This window comes from Ailuropoda melanoleuca, chromosome 10, assembly GCF_002007445.2.
Source record: "Ailuropoda melanoleuca isolate Jingjing chromosome 10, ASM200744v2, whole genome shotgun sequence".
In the NCBI taxonomy this organism is placed as follows: Eukaryota; Metazoa; Chordata; class Mammalia; order Carnivora; family Ursidae; genus Ailuropoda; species Ailuropoda melanoleuca.
Window position 1 is genome coordinate 8396079 of NC_048227.1, and position 13292 is coordinate 8409370.

A 13292-nucleotide genomic window follows, 5' to 3' on the forward strand; every position below is an offset into this window, starting at 1 on the left:
GTGTGTGGACAGGCGCTGGGGGAGAGGCAGGCCTCCTGAGTTCCCTGGAGGAAAAAGATTCCAATGTGGCACGTCAGAAACGTGATGGAACTTACAAACACACAGGAAACCAGGAACCTAGGTTGTGAAACTAAGTCTGGGTCTTTGTAAACATGAGTGCACGACCACAGTGGTTTGTCAAGATAGTTTATCAAGCCGGAAAGGAAAACCCGTCTCCACTGGGTTCAAGGAACCCGGGTGTGCCCCTACCCCACTCCCATGCCTGGCACTGAAGCCAGGCTGCACCCTGGCACCGACATGTCCCTGGAGCAGAAGGGGGAGGCTGCTCTCCTGGTAACTCCTCCCTTCCCTGGGGAACTTTCTCCCAACCTCCAGGCCATAAGCAAGAGCATGGGGAGAGGGGCAAAGGTCATCAAGTAGTGGGGAGAACACACTGGAAGGCTTCCCATGCAACCTGTGCAAGAGGATGGGGCAGGGGGCTAAGGGCCACAGGACCACATCACAGCCCCCTCAGCCCTAGGTTCGGGTCACTCACTCATGTCACAGCTATTCAGAGAGTGGCCAGTCCAGGGGCCCCCCAGAGGATCAGAGATGCAGGGGAAGATGCATGGATGCCTATAATGTAGCAAGATGAGTGCTGGGATGGGGGATGTGGCAGAGACAACAACTGAGTTGGGGTGTGTGGGGAGGAGCGTAGATGGGAGGTCTGCCTGGAGGCAAGATCTTCAAGCATAAGGAAGAGCAGGTGGGACAATGAAGGGGAGGAAGGATGTCCTGGGCAGAATGTGGGGGTGTGTGGGAAGAAGGCTTGAAGAGTAAAGAGGGAGGAGCATTGGCTTGTGCCAAGGACGGGTGCTGGGGAACTGAGGAGCTAGGATCATACCCTGCAGGTAATGGGGAGCCAGTGAAAGCTGTTGAGCTGGGGAGCTCTCTCTTGCTGCCCAGTGCCCTCTCGTTTGGGGGTCCCTGCCCTTTGGAGAAAGCTCTGACTCTAAGGGTCAGCCCAGTCCAGGCACAGATCTCCAAGTGGCCAAAGAGCCAACCCCGGGTTCAAGTCGTTTTCTATGTGCCCTAAACTGACTTAACCCCTGTGCTCAGTTTCCTCACCTGTAAAATGGGATAAATATAAATGCCTCCCCTGCTTAGGGGTGAAGTAATTAGCCCCTAAATTAAGGCTACATAGTAAGTTCTATGCAGAAATGTTAACTGCTGGCTTTCCCCATAAACGATGCCAACCGATCTAAACCACTACAGGCGTGAGTTAACCAGTAAGACATATAGATCAGTATAAATCAGAACAGATCTTTCCGAATCAGCACCAGCTTGTAACAACTAGCAGGCGGACGAGGTGGCTTTTCATAGATACCAACCCACACCGACCGGTATGGGCTGGTAAGAAGACCCTGCACTCGGGCAGGCCGGCAGTGAGAGGGTTAGCAGAGTGAGCTTCCTCCCTGCCTCCTTGGAGTCTCTCTTGGGAGGTGCTGGCACTGCTGTTTGTTACCCAACCCTCAAGAAGACGCTGCAGGGGGAGGGAGAGCCGCTGAAAGCCTTCCTTTTAATTATTCAGCAGCCGGAGCTTCCTGCTGCCCCCGTTGGAGCCGGGAGGCAGGCTCTGGCCAGAGCCCCCAGGCTGGGTCTGGCTGGGTTGGGGGAAGGGCTGGTTCCAGGAGGGGCAGGCAGCCTGGCCCATGGGTGGGGCGGGGGGCTGGCCCTACAGCCTGGGCTGAGGCTCTCATGGTCCCACTCCTGCCCCCTCGGTCCTCTGCTCTGCAGTCTGGGTCTGTGGAAGGGACGCGGCGGGGCTGGCCAAGCTCCTAGAGCCAGGATGGGGTGTCCAGGGCAGGCAAGGGAGGGAGGGCAAGCCCACTGTCCACAGGAGAAAGCCCAGGCAGCTTAAGCTGGCACCTGGGTCCTGAACAACCTGTCCAGGCCCCCTGTATCTCAGACACACGGCATTCCAGAACACACCAGCCCCCGCTGCGCCCTCTGCCTGGGACGCCCTTTCCCTTCCATTTTTTCCTACAAGACACTTCTCAAGCATCTCCTCCTCTGTGAAGCCTTCCCTGACCTCCAGTAGGGGACGCTCCTCTCCTGTGCTCTCAAGGCCTTACCCTTGGGCTGCCACTCACAGCGTTTACTTCTTTCTACTGTGACTGGGGCCTCTCCAAGGGCAGTGCCTCCAAGGGCTCTCCAAGGGGACCATCCATTTTTGTGTCCCTTGTGCCCAGCACAGAGCTTGGCACAATGCAACCGAGCTGTGAACCCTTATTAAACCATCCGTGAACCTTTGTTGAAATTCAGCCTGTGTTTGCGCTGATGGGGAGCTCACTACTTGTTTTGTTTTTTTTTTTTTTACCACTTCTAGGGATCTCAGCAGGAAAGGCCCCTGGTTACTGCTTCAGTGTGCCCAGACCTGGCGTCTGTGGGCATTTTGACATAGGTCATACTGTCATATACTTGGTAAACCTTGGAGTTCAGCTTTGTCTCTGACTTGCCTGGCACCCGGGCTCCTGCTGACCAGCCCGATGCCGCTGTCCCAGCTCCTGTTGGCTCTGATCTGGGATCCCAGAGCAGAGGACGTGGGTGGCAGGTCCCTAGGGACAAGCAGGCCTCAGCTGTCTGCTCCCTACAGAGGAGCCCACAGTAGAGGCCGTATAGCCCCGATGAGACCAGTGCAGACCAGTGTAGGACAGGCCATGGAGAGCCTGAAGCCAGAGTTCAGACTGTATTCATCAACAGAGGACAGTGGGGGGAACCGCAGACCAGCGCACACCAGCGTTATAGACCAGTGGAATAGAGCAGAACATGTAATACTGGTCACTGAAAATAACGTAGACCCGCTCAACCTGGAAGGCTGACCTATATAGACCAGTGCTGATCCCAAACAAACATGTCGTCTATTAGTCTCCCTTCCCTGCAATCTGGTGGAACAAAGGAACCCCGTCCCACCCAGTCCACTCTGCCTCTCTTCAGGGTCCTCACTGGCCTTCAGATAGCAGACAGCTTCCCTGTGGCTGCCTGAGCTAGAATGGAGATTTGGGGTTTGGCGGGGGATGGGGGGGTGGAGTACTGGGGGAGCGGGGTAACCTGAGAAGGAAGCTTTTCATGGCTGAGCTGTCACTGATGGCATGGGCTGCCAGGGAGGTGATCTCCGTGTCCTGGGGAGGGTCCAAACCGGATGGCCCTGGCGAGGCATCCTAGGGAGAGACACCTGTGTGCCAGGACTCCGTACTCTCTGAGGACTCTCCCTAGCTGGCCTCTGGGGCTGAACCTGCAGTGAAATCAGATGAGCGCATGGGCTGACATCAGTTTCCATCATGCCCTTCACCCCCTTCTCCCCGCAAGGCTCAGATCCCTCAGGCTCACACCCGGGAGCTGGGCTGAGGAAGGGTAAGATAGGCCAGAAGCTGTAGGAGCAGATCTCTTTTCCTTTTTGAGCCTCAGTTTCCCCATCTGGACAAAGTGTCAGGGGCCTGGGTACTACGGGAGCCAGGGTAGGGCTGGGCTCTGAGTTTCCGGAGGTCCAAGACTTGGATGAATCAAAGTTGGTGCTGTTGTGCTGCCCTGGGAGTTCTCAGCAGGAAGGATGTGTGCGGGACAGATAGACAAGCCCCTTCCTCCCACTGGGGAGGGTGACGGGAGAAGCCAGGGCAGCTGCCTCCACTGCCCACACAATCTCATTATGGAAAATTCCCTCTATTGACTCAGTTCTAATCAAGCAGGCTGCCCTGGGCATTCCCCCCCCCCCAGGTTTCTGCTGGGCTGGGTGAGATCAAAGAGAGAGCCGGGCTGGGGGCTGGAGCCTCGCCTGCCATTCCCCATCGATCCAGATGCGCCTCCTGTTGCTAGGCAACAGCCTCCAGTCTCTTCTGGTCCTTCCTCCCCCAGGGGCTGCAGGATTGGGCAGTAAAGGGGGAGAGAGAGAGACCCCACATTCATTCTCTAGGTCTTCCCGTACTAAGCTAGAGATCTCTGTCACCAAGGCCCTCCTCTTACCCAGGAAACACTGCCCTCCCCATCCTGGCAGCTTGACCCTCTTGCAAAAATGGACCCCTTTTCTCCCCTCACATTCATATTCATCTCCAGAACACTAGAAATTCACACCTCCTGTTCTCCACGTAAACACTCTCTCAGGAAGACAGGCCCGAGGAACTGGACAGGAGAAGGACCCACAGGGGGTCTGTGAAAAAGTCAAGGCCACCAACTTCCAGCCCAGCATTGGACTAGATGTAGGAGCCATTTAAGCTTAAGAGAGCGGCTCTGAATTCACACTTCCAGTTTTGAGTGGGTTGGCATTTTTTTTTCTTTTTCTAAAACGTAGGATGCATTTCATAGTAGTTTTCTCTTTTTTGTTTCAAGTGCTATAATTTAAAACTGTAAGTTGTGTTTTAAAACAGGCATAAAAATGTACTGAGGGTTTTGGGGGCTGTAATTGACTAAATAATGCAAATCTGATCACTTGATCGCATTTAATATTTTGCATATTTTATCGACCCTATACTGCTCATCTTCCCCTTTCTTTTTTCTTTAACCAAAGATATGCATGCCATCCAGCAGTTGTTATGCGGTGACCTACTTATATAATGGCTTATTTAGGATTTTAAGGTCTCTCCCCTCTCCGAGGTCTTTACAGCCCTTAGGCATGTAAAGTATCTCCCTTTTCCCTCTGGTCCCTCATCGGACCTTTTTTAATGCAACTAAGAGACAGGAAGAAGGATGCGTTTCCCAAAGTATGAAGAGTCAGAACTCAGGAGTTCAAGGGCCCAGCCCTGAGAGCCACTGGGAGACGCACAGTCCCTATGCAGCCATCCCAGTGTCCTTGGTCCTGCCACTGCCTGCCACCTGTTCCCCCAGCTCTGGAGCACAGTGACAGCTTCTCCCTGACTCCCCTGCTCAGCCCCAGTCACACACTTCAACTCTGAGAGGCACAGCTTTCCAGGGTCCTTGACAAATGGTAGCCAATTAATGTCAATTAATCTGATTAGCCTAAATAGTTAATTGAGCAGTTAATTAACAACATCATTGACAATAACCTATGGCTCCTGAGGGATTGGGGGTGGGAGGCAGGAATGGTGGGGGGCTCTCCTTGCTCTGGGAAAGTGTGAGTCCCTAAGGTCAGACTGGGTGACTGGGCGGGGACTGCTCTCTGAGTCTCCACCTTGCTCCGCCATCAGCTCCAGAATCTTCATCAGGAAACCTCCACAGCACCGACCCCACCTCCACCACAAGCCCTCCCCTGGTCCCCGGCCAGGATTGAGAGGGTCTGATTTATGCAGGAGAGGCCACACCTCAGCACAACAGAGAAGGGCTATTGTCTGGAAAACTGTCCTGTCCTAAAATCCCAGACAAGAGTCCCCGCCTCTGCTGCCACCACCCCCACTCCAGACTGGGCCCCTCGCCGCTTCAACCCCTGTCGGGGCCATGAACTTCCCCAAGCTGCAAAGCAGCTCTGGAAGGGAATCGTCATCCTTACCCCATCCTCCAGATGAGGGCACCGAACACCTCCCATCGGCCAGACCTTGTGTTTGCACTGGGGACCCACAACACCGAATACCACAGGGTTTCTGCTCTCCAAGAGCTCCTAGTCTGCAGTGTCATTGAACCGTGCAGCCTCTTTGCTCCTACCGTGTCTTAGCTGGGTGATACTGGTGACCTTATTAACCTCTCTGTGCCTCAGTATCTCCCCGCTGTGACCTGACTACCTCATAGGACGTTGTGAGGACTAACGAGTTAGTACACGGGAAGCCCTTAGAGCAGGGCCCACCCAGCACATGGGAAATGCCCAGGGGGTGTGCACGGTGATCAGCAAGGGAAACGGAAGGGTCAACAGCCAGCCAGGACAGAGTACAAGCAGGGCCGAGAAGGAAGAAGCACAGGACACTTGGGGGCACATGGAGGGAGGGGAGCTCGGAACAAGGTATTGTCTAGAAGACACATGAGCAGAGGCTGAAGTTCAAAGAGGTAAAGGAAGGGGAAGGAAGGGCATCCCGGCAAAGGCAACAGCGTGGGCAAAGTGATGAGGTGCTGGTCCCCAACTCTGGCATGCACACTCACCTGGGAGCTTTAAAAAATGCAGATCCCCGGGCCCCACACTGAATCCATCATTATGGGTGGGTCCCAGGAATGCGGTCCCAGGCTTTTCACAGGCTGTTCTGGAAACCCCACGGTGGGTACTCTGCCCCTAGAGACCCATAGCACAGTGGTTCTGGGTGCCCCGAGGTGGGAGGAGCGGAGCGACAGTAGGAGAGGCCCCTGGCCATGTGACCCGTGTCCTGAAAACACACCGCAGGCCCCCAATTCTCTCCATCTGTCCAAATCTAGCTTGCCCTTCGGGGGTGACCTTCCCAAAACAGCTCTGGCCATTTGCTTACCTGCTGGAAACATCCCTTGGTTTCTCTGCCACCCACAAGAGAAAGGCCTACCCCCACCTCCTCCCCGAATTGGCACTAAGACCCTTCATGAGGCCTCCCTTTCCAGCCTGGTCCTCAGCCCCTGGGCCCAGACTCTCCAGCCACACTGTTCCCCAAGAGCTTGGTGTTTTTCCCTCCGCATCTCTGCTCATGCTGTTCCTTCTGCCGGAAATGCCTTCCCCTTTCCCTCCCCCTGGCAAACCTGTACTCCTCCTATCAAGTCCATCTGGGAAGCCGGCTCCAAAGTCAACTGAGCAGGCAACCTCCCCTGCAGCCAGTGCCCCAGCTGTCCTTGGAACGCTCCCTCATTAACCCATATTCTGTCTCAAAACATTCACCAGTTTATGGGCCTTGCTCCCCACTGGATGGAGGACTGCTCCTCCCTTTCTCCAGTGCCTAGCACAGAATTTGGGGATGACAGTGGTAATTGAGCTGTTAAGTTCAGAGGAGCTGCTGAGCAAAAGTTTGACGCACGAATGAATGAATGATCATCTCTGCTTTCTGATACACGAGGAGCAGAGGACAGAGGGAGAGAGAATTTGGAGATAGAAAAGGGAGGTGTTCTGGGGACACTGATGGATGGGTCACAGGGACCAATAAGCACGTGTCAGGGCCAGACGGGGAAGGGGAGGGGGAGGCTGGGGGGGACAGAGCGGGGACAGGGCTGTCTGGAGGCAGGGCCTGCTGAGTGTCCCAGCTCCCTTCCCATCCCAGAAGTCCCCTGTGGTGCCCTCTTGGGAGAAGGGGTGGCTTGGCTCCTCTGCCAGTCCTGAAGCCTGCTCCCCCAGCCTGGGGCTCTCTGTCTGATTCCGAGAGCCAAGCCAGCAGTCGAGGCTGGGCCCCCCATCCTGCACTGCCCCTGGCCCACAGGCCTTTCTTTCTCCCAGATGCACATACGCCCCTGTCAAATCTCCCAGTGGCGTGTCTCCAGTACCTGTCTCCTTTGCAGTCATCTCCTCCCAACCCCCCACCTGTTTGTCCTTTGTCCCTTTCTTTCAGTCCTTCCACCCCCACCCACACATACCCCCCTGCCAATGCAGCCAGCATGCGCTTCCTAGAGTGCAGATCTGACCATTTCATGACAATGCTCCAAAGCCTTCTTTGACTTCCATTGCTTTCCAAATAAATCCCTAGCTCACAGTGGTTCTTAAGATCCTTCCCGACCCAGCCAGGCCTGTCCCTGCCCCCTGGGCTGCCCTGCACCTTCTACTCCCAGGCATGCCCTGTGTGCTACGGCTACATTCGATTTTTCATTATCCTCTTAGCTCACCAGGACTTTTCATACCTTTGTGCCCACGCTGTTCTCTGGAGTGTCATGCCCCTGCCTCCTCTGTCTGGCACCTTTCTTGTTGTTTCGAAAGCCCAACTTCAATGCCCCCCTCCCAGAAGCCTCCACTGTCTGCTCACATCACCGTGGTCACCTCAGCCCTATCAGAACATCAGCTCCGCTCCCTCGTGCCCGCCTTTCCCACTAGTCTGGACGCTCCTCAAGGTCAGGGTTGGTGTCTGGTTCACCTGGGTCCTCAGTGCTCAGACCAGGACCAGAAAACAGAAGGCACTCAGGAGATCTTGACCGTGGGCTCTCACACTCAGAGGACTGCCATGACTGGGGGGAGTGCCCTGGATTTAATCTTTGCCCGAGTCACTTCTCACAGCACATATGGAGGTGGGTATCCTTATGCCCATTATACAGGGGAGGAAACAGACCTGGTTGTGGAGGTTGGGGCCCAAAAGAGATCAGAGCCCAGGAGACTGGCAATCACCTGATTCCCCATCCTAAGCTTTCCTCTGAGGTCTTGTTGGATCCAAGGGGTTTGTATGACTCTCACATGCGTCTCCTCCCCCAGCAGCTTTGGCCCTCCCCTCCTCGGTCCTTGGCTGACTGTCACAGGCCCCAAAGCCATCTCGCCAAGGGAAACCCCCACACCCAGAAGACCCGAAGAGTGCGCCCCACCCAAGAAGGAAGGTTCTCCTGCCAGCTCTCACAGGCTCCCTTGGGAAGCAGCTCCACCCATGTCCAGCCTTCAAATGGCCATTAAAGGCAAGCTTTTTAAAGAATCTTTAAAGACATCAGAGAGTTCTCATGATAGAGTGAAAAATAGGATGCTGGCTTCCCTCAACAGTGTGTTCCCAGTTATTTAACTGTACGTATCTACGAACACATGGACAACATCCTGGAAGAAATAACCCCCATGTTCACAGTGACTATCTCTGGGTGGTGGGACTACAGATGATTTCTATTATCTCCTTGGCTTCCCTATTTTCTCAAGTCTTGCATGAGGAAGATGTGCTGTTATTAGAATGACAAGAATTCAATGAAACTTGCTTTTACCTGCCTCCGGTCTGGGGGTTTTGGGGGATGGTGGTGGGGATGGAGTTCAGTATGGGAGGGGTCTCAGAGCCACAGGCCGTACTCAAAGCTAGAAACAAAATAGGTAGGCCAAGAGCTCCCCGGTTCAGTAAGCTGCCTGTACCCCAGGGTCTGGTTCACTGGGCCCGGACCACCTCTTGGGCCTCAAAGACCCCAGAAGGACGCTAAGGGAACTGGGACCCTGCTCGCCAGCTTCAGCTGGCACAGCAGCCTCTGCAGTGGGCGAGAGGCCAGGGAGGGGGTGGCAGGAGGCTGAGGCCAGGCTGAATGCCCAGGGAGCAGCGCCGCAGGTGGCTGGGCTGGCAGCATGTGACTGGGGGTAGGGGTGTCCCTTGGGGCTGGGGGCGACAGCACACATGGCTACTGTGGCCTTTCCCCCAGGCGGAGAGTCAGCTTGGGCAGCCTGGACCTGGTCACCTGCCCCAGCCCCCTGGGACCCCGTTCTGGACGACATGGAGTCAACAGGGCTTGGCCTCTGGGGATGGAGCTGTCACCCTCCTGTGCCCAGAGCTGTCAGCAGGCACTAAGCCACAGTGAGAACCTAGGCTGGGCCGGCCAGGGATCTGTAACTGTTGTAGCCCACCCCCCCGCTTCCTCTCTGAACCCACTCTCACTGAGTGCCCTCTCCGATCCTTCCACCTCCCTGAGCACCCCCAGTCTTTCACACCTAACACAGGTGGGTGTTAGAATTGAGAAGGAACTTTCTTGCCTGACTTACCCTCCCCACTCAGACTGAACTAGTCACCAGACCAACTCCCTCCCTCTCTGGGGCCCTGCATCCCATCAGCTGCAAAATCTCTCCCTCTCTCCAAGACACCATGAAAAGCCTCAACCCCCGCACCCCTGCCGCTTCCCTGGATTTGGGGCCCATGCACTTGTGTCCTGGGAGCCTCCTGGAGTCTGGCGAACAACTCTGGGGGGGAGTGTGGAGGGCCATCTTCAGTGCCCCTGCAGGTCGCCTCCAATTCTGGGCCAGGACGGCTAAATCCTGGCTCAGCGAAAGAATCTGGGGTCTACACGTAAGCCACTGGGTCTCTCCGAGCCATATTTGCCCCCTTTAGTTTAGGACCCCAGGATTGTAGATGGAAGGGATAGACAGGTGAATTTTAAATCTCAGCTCCAACTAATAAATCAAACCCCGAAACACTTGGAGGTGCCTTCTACCTCTGCCAATACAACCACAGGCTTCCCGACATACAGATTTATACAGCAGAGAGATCTTAAAATCGTGGTACTGGCAGGGCTTTTGGGGGTCATCCAGTCAAACCCCATCATTTTATGGGTGAGGACACTGAGGCCCAGAGACAGGAAGGGACCTGCTCAAGGTCACACAAGGCGCCAGGGGTGGAAATGGGCCCAGAAAGAAGGTCCCCGGACTCCTGTCGCAGAGCCTCTCCCACCTACTTCTTCCCACCTCCCTCTGGCTCACAGTGCCCTGGCTGACCCTCATCCAGGAAAGCCTGGGAAATTGAGGCTACAGTGGTGTTGTGGAAGCCACACTGGGCCCCTGCGGCAGTGGGTGTGGGCTGCACCAAGACCTTGCTCTGTGACCTTGGAAAGTGACATCACTTCCAGGCCCAGTTTTGCTCCTCTGTGAAAGGGAGCAAAAACACCTTTGATACCAGGTTTTGTGAGGGTGAAATGAGGTCATGTATGCGAAGTGCCAGGTGCATGGCAGGCGCTCCAAGTGTGTGAGGGAGTTAAGGAAGAGAGGGTGGGCTCCCTGCATCTCCTCGGCAGAGCCCCTGATGGCTGCTGGGACAGGAGGAGCCTTGATTCTGCCCCCAGGGCAGTAAGAAGTGGGCACAGGAAGAGAGTCAGTAGGGGAGGCTGACCCCAGCAGTGCTGGCAGCGGCTTGGGACCATGGCCCCATCCCGGGGGGTGGGGGCTAACCGCTCAGAAAGGAACGGGAAGTCACTGGCTTGCTGAGGTCAGCAAGAGGCTGGCAGGCAGAAGAGGTGAGAAGTGGGTACGGCAGTGAGCAGATGGGCCTTCCAGACCCAGCGTCCTCCCCTGGCAGGCGTGACAGCAGCAGGGGTGGCTTGTGGTGGGGGCACCCAGCTGGCCAGTTCAAAGCACGTTCCACCTCCAAATATCCCAGTGACCTTGGAGGAGTCAGCTCCTCACTGCACTGTACACCCTCACTCATACGCCTCAGGCTCCCCACCTGGAAAGCCGTCATCACGAATCAAGAAACTGGCATTTAACCGGGCCTTGCTATCAAGGGGCTGGGACAGGTCATTAGCTGCCCTTCTGCCCCAGGGAAGGCAGCCTGGGTGGCTTCGTGACCTTGGAAAAGTTACTCCAGTCTCATTTCTCAGCTGCAAAATAGGGACAATGAGGGCTTCCGTGGGAAGCTTTTGTGAGGATTAACTGAGTCATCTGAAGCACTGTGCCTAGCATGGAGCCTGGTACGAGGCCCTTGGCCAATGTCCACCTCCCCTGGGAAGAGACAGACATGCTTCAAACAATACTAAAAACTTTCCCACCTTTATCCAGCTCCTCCTTAAGAAATTCTTACTTGCATTTAATCGACTAATAGTCGCCCAGCATTTTCCAGGCCCAAACTATTCTCCCATCCATTATCTGGATTATTTCTTTGAACAGCCAAGCAGATGGTATTAACATGACAGCTGTTTTACAGACTGGGAAACTGGCTCAGGAAGGGGAAGTGGCTTACCTGAAGTCATGTAGCTTAGATTTGAACCCATGGCTCTCAGACTTCTGAGTCCATGACACCCTACCCACCTACCCCCACCTCTTAAAATCCAATCAATTCTTTATTCACCCTTCAAGAATTCCTCCTCCACCCCTCACAGGAGAGTGGGATGGGGCATAAAGTTAAGGAACCAAAAAGCTGGTAATGTGTGGGAGCAGGTTCCTAGCCAGCTTGGTCCCATTTCTGGCTAGGGAAGAATGTGGTACCTGCCAGGCCCACAACCTTAAGATGCACAAAGACAGTCTCCAGCCCCTGCCCTACTCTCCGTCTACGTTCCTGCCTTTTCTCTTGACACAGGACAAAAGGCCAGCCCAGGCCCTCTGATGCCAGAAGTGTGTGAGAGAGTGAGGTCTTAGGGGAGTGAGAAGTCATGGCTGGGATAGAGCACAGGCATTGGAGTACCAGGCCAGACCTGGGTGCCCTTCTCTTGCTCCCCACCAGACCCATCCCCACAATGGACCTACTGCCAGTAGCAGGAACTGCAGGAGGCTTCAACACTGCCCTGGCAGGAGCCCTGGGAGGGAGGGGGAGGAGGATGCGAGGCAGAGGCTGCGTCTCTTCTCTCCTTTTGACCAGGAATTTGCTCTGAGCTCGGGCCCACTCTCAGCTTCAGAAACTCTCCCTGGGCATTCAGGGAGACCACAGAGAACCCCCTCAAACTCCTCGTGGCTATTTTCTCTTCTGTGCCCTCCATCATCTTCCCAGTGAGAGAGTAAATGCCATCCTGTGTGCGACCCAGTTCTCGTTGCCAGGCCTGCCTCCCTAGGGGCATTTGGGCAGCTGGGAAAGGGGCCAGCCTGTCCCCTGTGCTGCCACCCCCTGATGGGCGGAAGCCCAGCACTCAGGTGGGGGGGCTTGATCCCTCCACCCCTCCTAGTGACCAGCATCTCCATGGGGTTCCTGCATTCAACTCTCCCTTCCCTAGGGAGCAGGTCTGTCTTCTCAGTTGGGGAAGGGCAATTGGACTGCAGTTGGGGGCCTCCCTAGCATCCTTGTGGGCCAGACCATGGTCATTTATGCCCAGGGGAGTCCTGCCCATGATCCCGTGGGGTTCCCACTTTCTCCATTCCTCTCAGTGAAATGAACAATGTTCCTTATCTCTGTTTCCCAGTGCCTCGCATCCTGGATCAAACACTCTTGCAGTCCCCCAACCTGCCCTCAGCTCCGGGGCCTGCGGACTCTCAGCCCCTGTCCGACTGTGGAGGCCCGAGGTTCAACCCAGCCCCAGCCCCTCTGGGAAATGCCCCCGCCCCACTAGGGGCTCTCACCTCCCCGTTGACCGCCGCGTTCCGCCGGGTACTGAAGCCAGGCCCTCCGGCCCCGCTAGTCCAGGCTTCCTCCTCCGCTCGGCTCGGCAGGGCAGCTCCGCGGCCACCACGGCCCCGCGCCCTCCGTCTCCCCGCGGACGCCGCCGCCGCCGATTGCTGAAATGCTGGACAGCGCACCACCATGGAGGCGGCCTCCCTGCCCGCCCGCCGGCCAGAGCGGCCAGGCCTCCACAGCGCCCCCTGCAGGCCCGGAGGGCCCCCCGCAGCGGAGGCAAGGGAATGGGGCGTCGGGCAAGGACTCCACGGCAGCGACGTCAGTTCCACTCCCTGCGGGTGGGAGCACACCAGCACCCGGAGGCGCCAGGGAGGTTGTTAATTTGGAACTGGAAGCTGAACTCGCTATCCTGAGTTCTCGCCAGGGCACTGACTGCGCAGCAGGTGTCTAATAGGGCCCTGGGATCCGACTGGGAGATGCCCCAGGAGGCCCTGTTATCGTGCATCCCGCTTCCCTATAGCTGGA

The 13292-nt window shown here is 56.1% G+C and overlaps 1 protein-coding gene across 1 annotated transcript in view; it reads right to left on the reverse strand.

The window, feature by feature from the left end:
- SRRM3 (serine/arginine repetitive matrix 3) overlaps positions 1 to 12906 on the reverse strand; it is a 55675-nt gene extending 42769 nt beyond the window's left edge. The window contains exon 1 of the mRNA XM_034669536.1: positions 12773 to 12906. The gene's annotated coding sequence lies outside the window, so the exon portion shown is untranslated. The remainder of the gene's footprint in view (positions 1 to 12772) is intronic.
- Between the last annotated feature and the right edge of the window lie 386 nt (positions 12907 to 13292).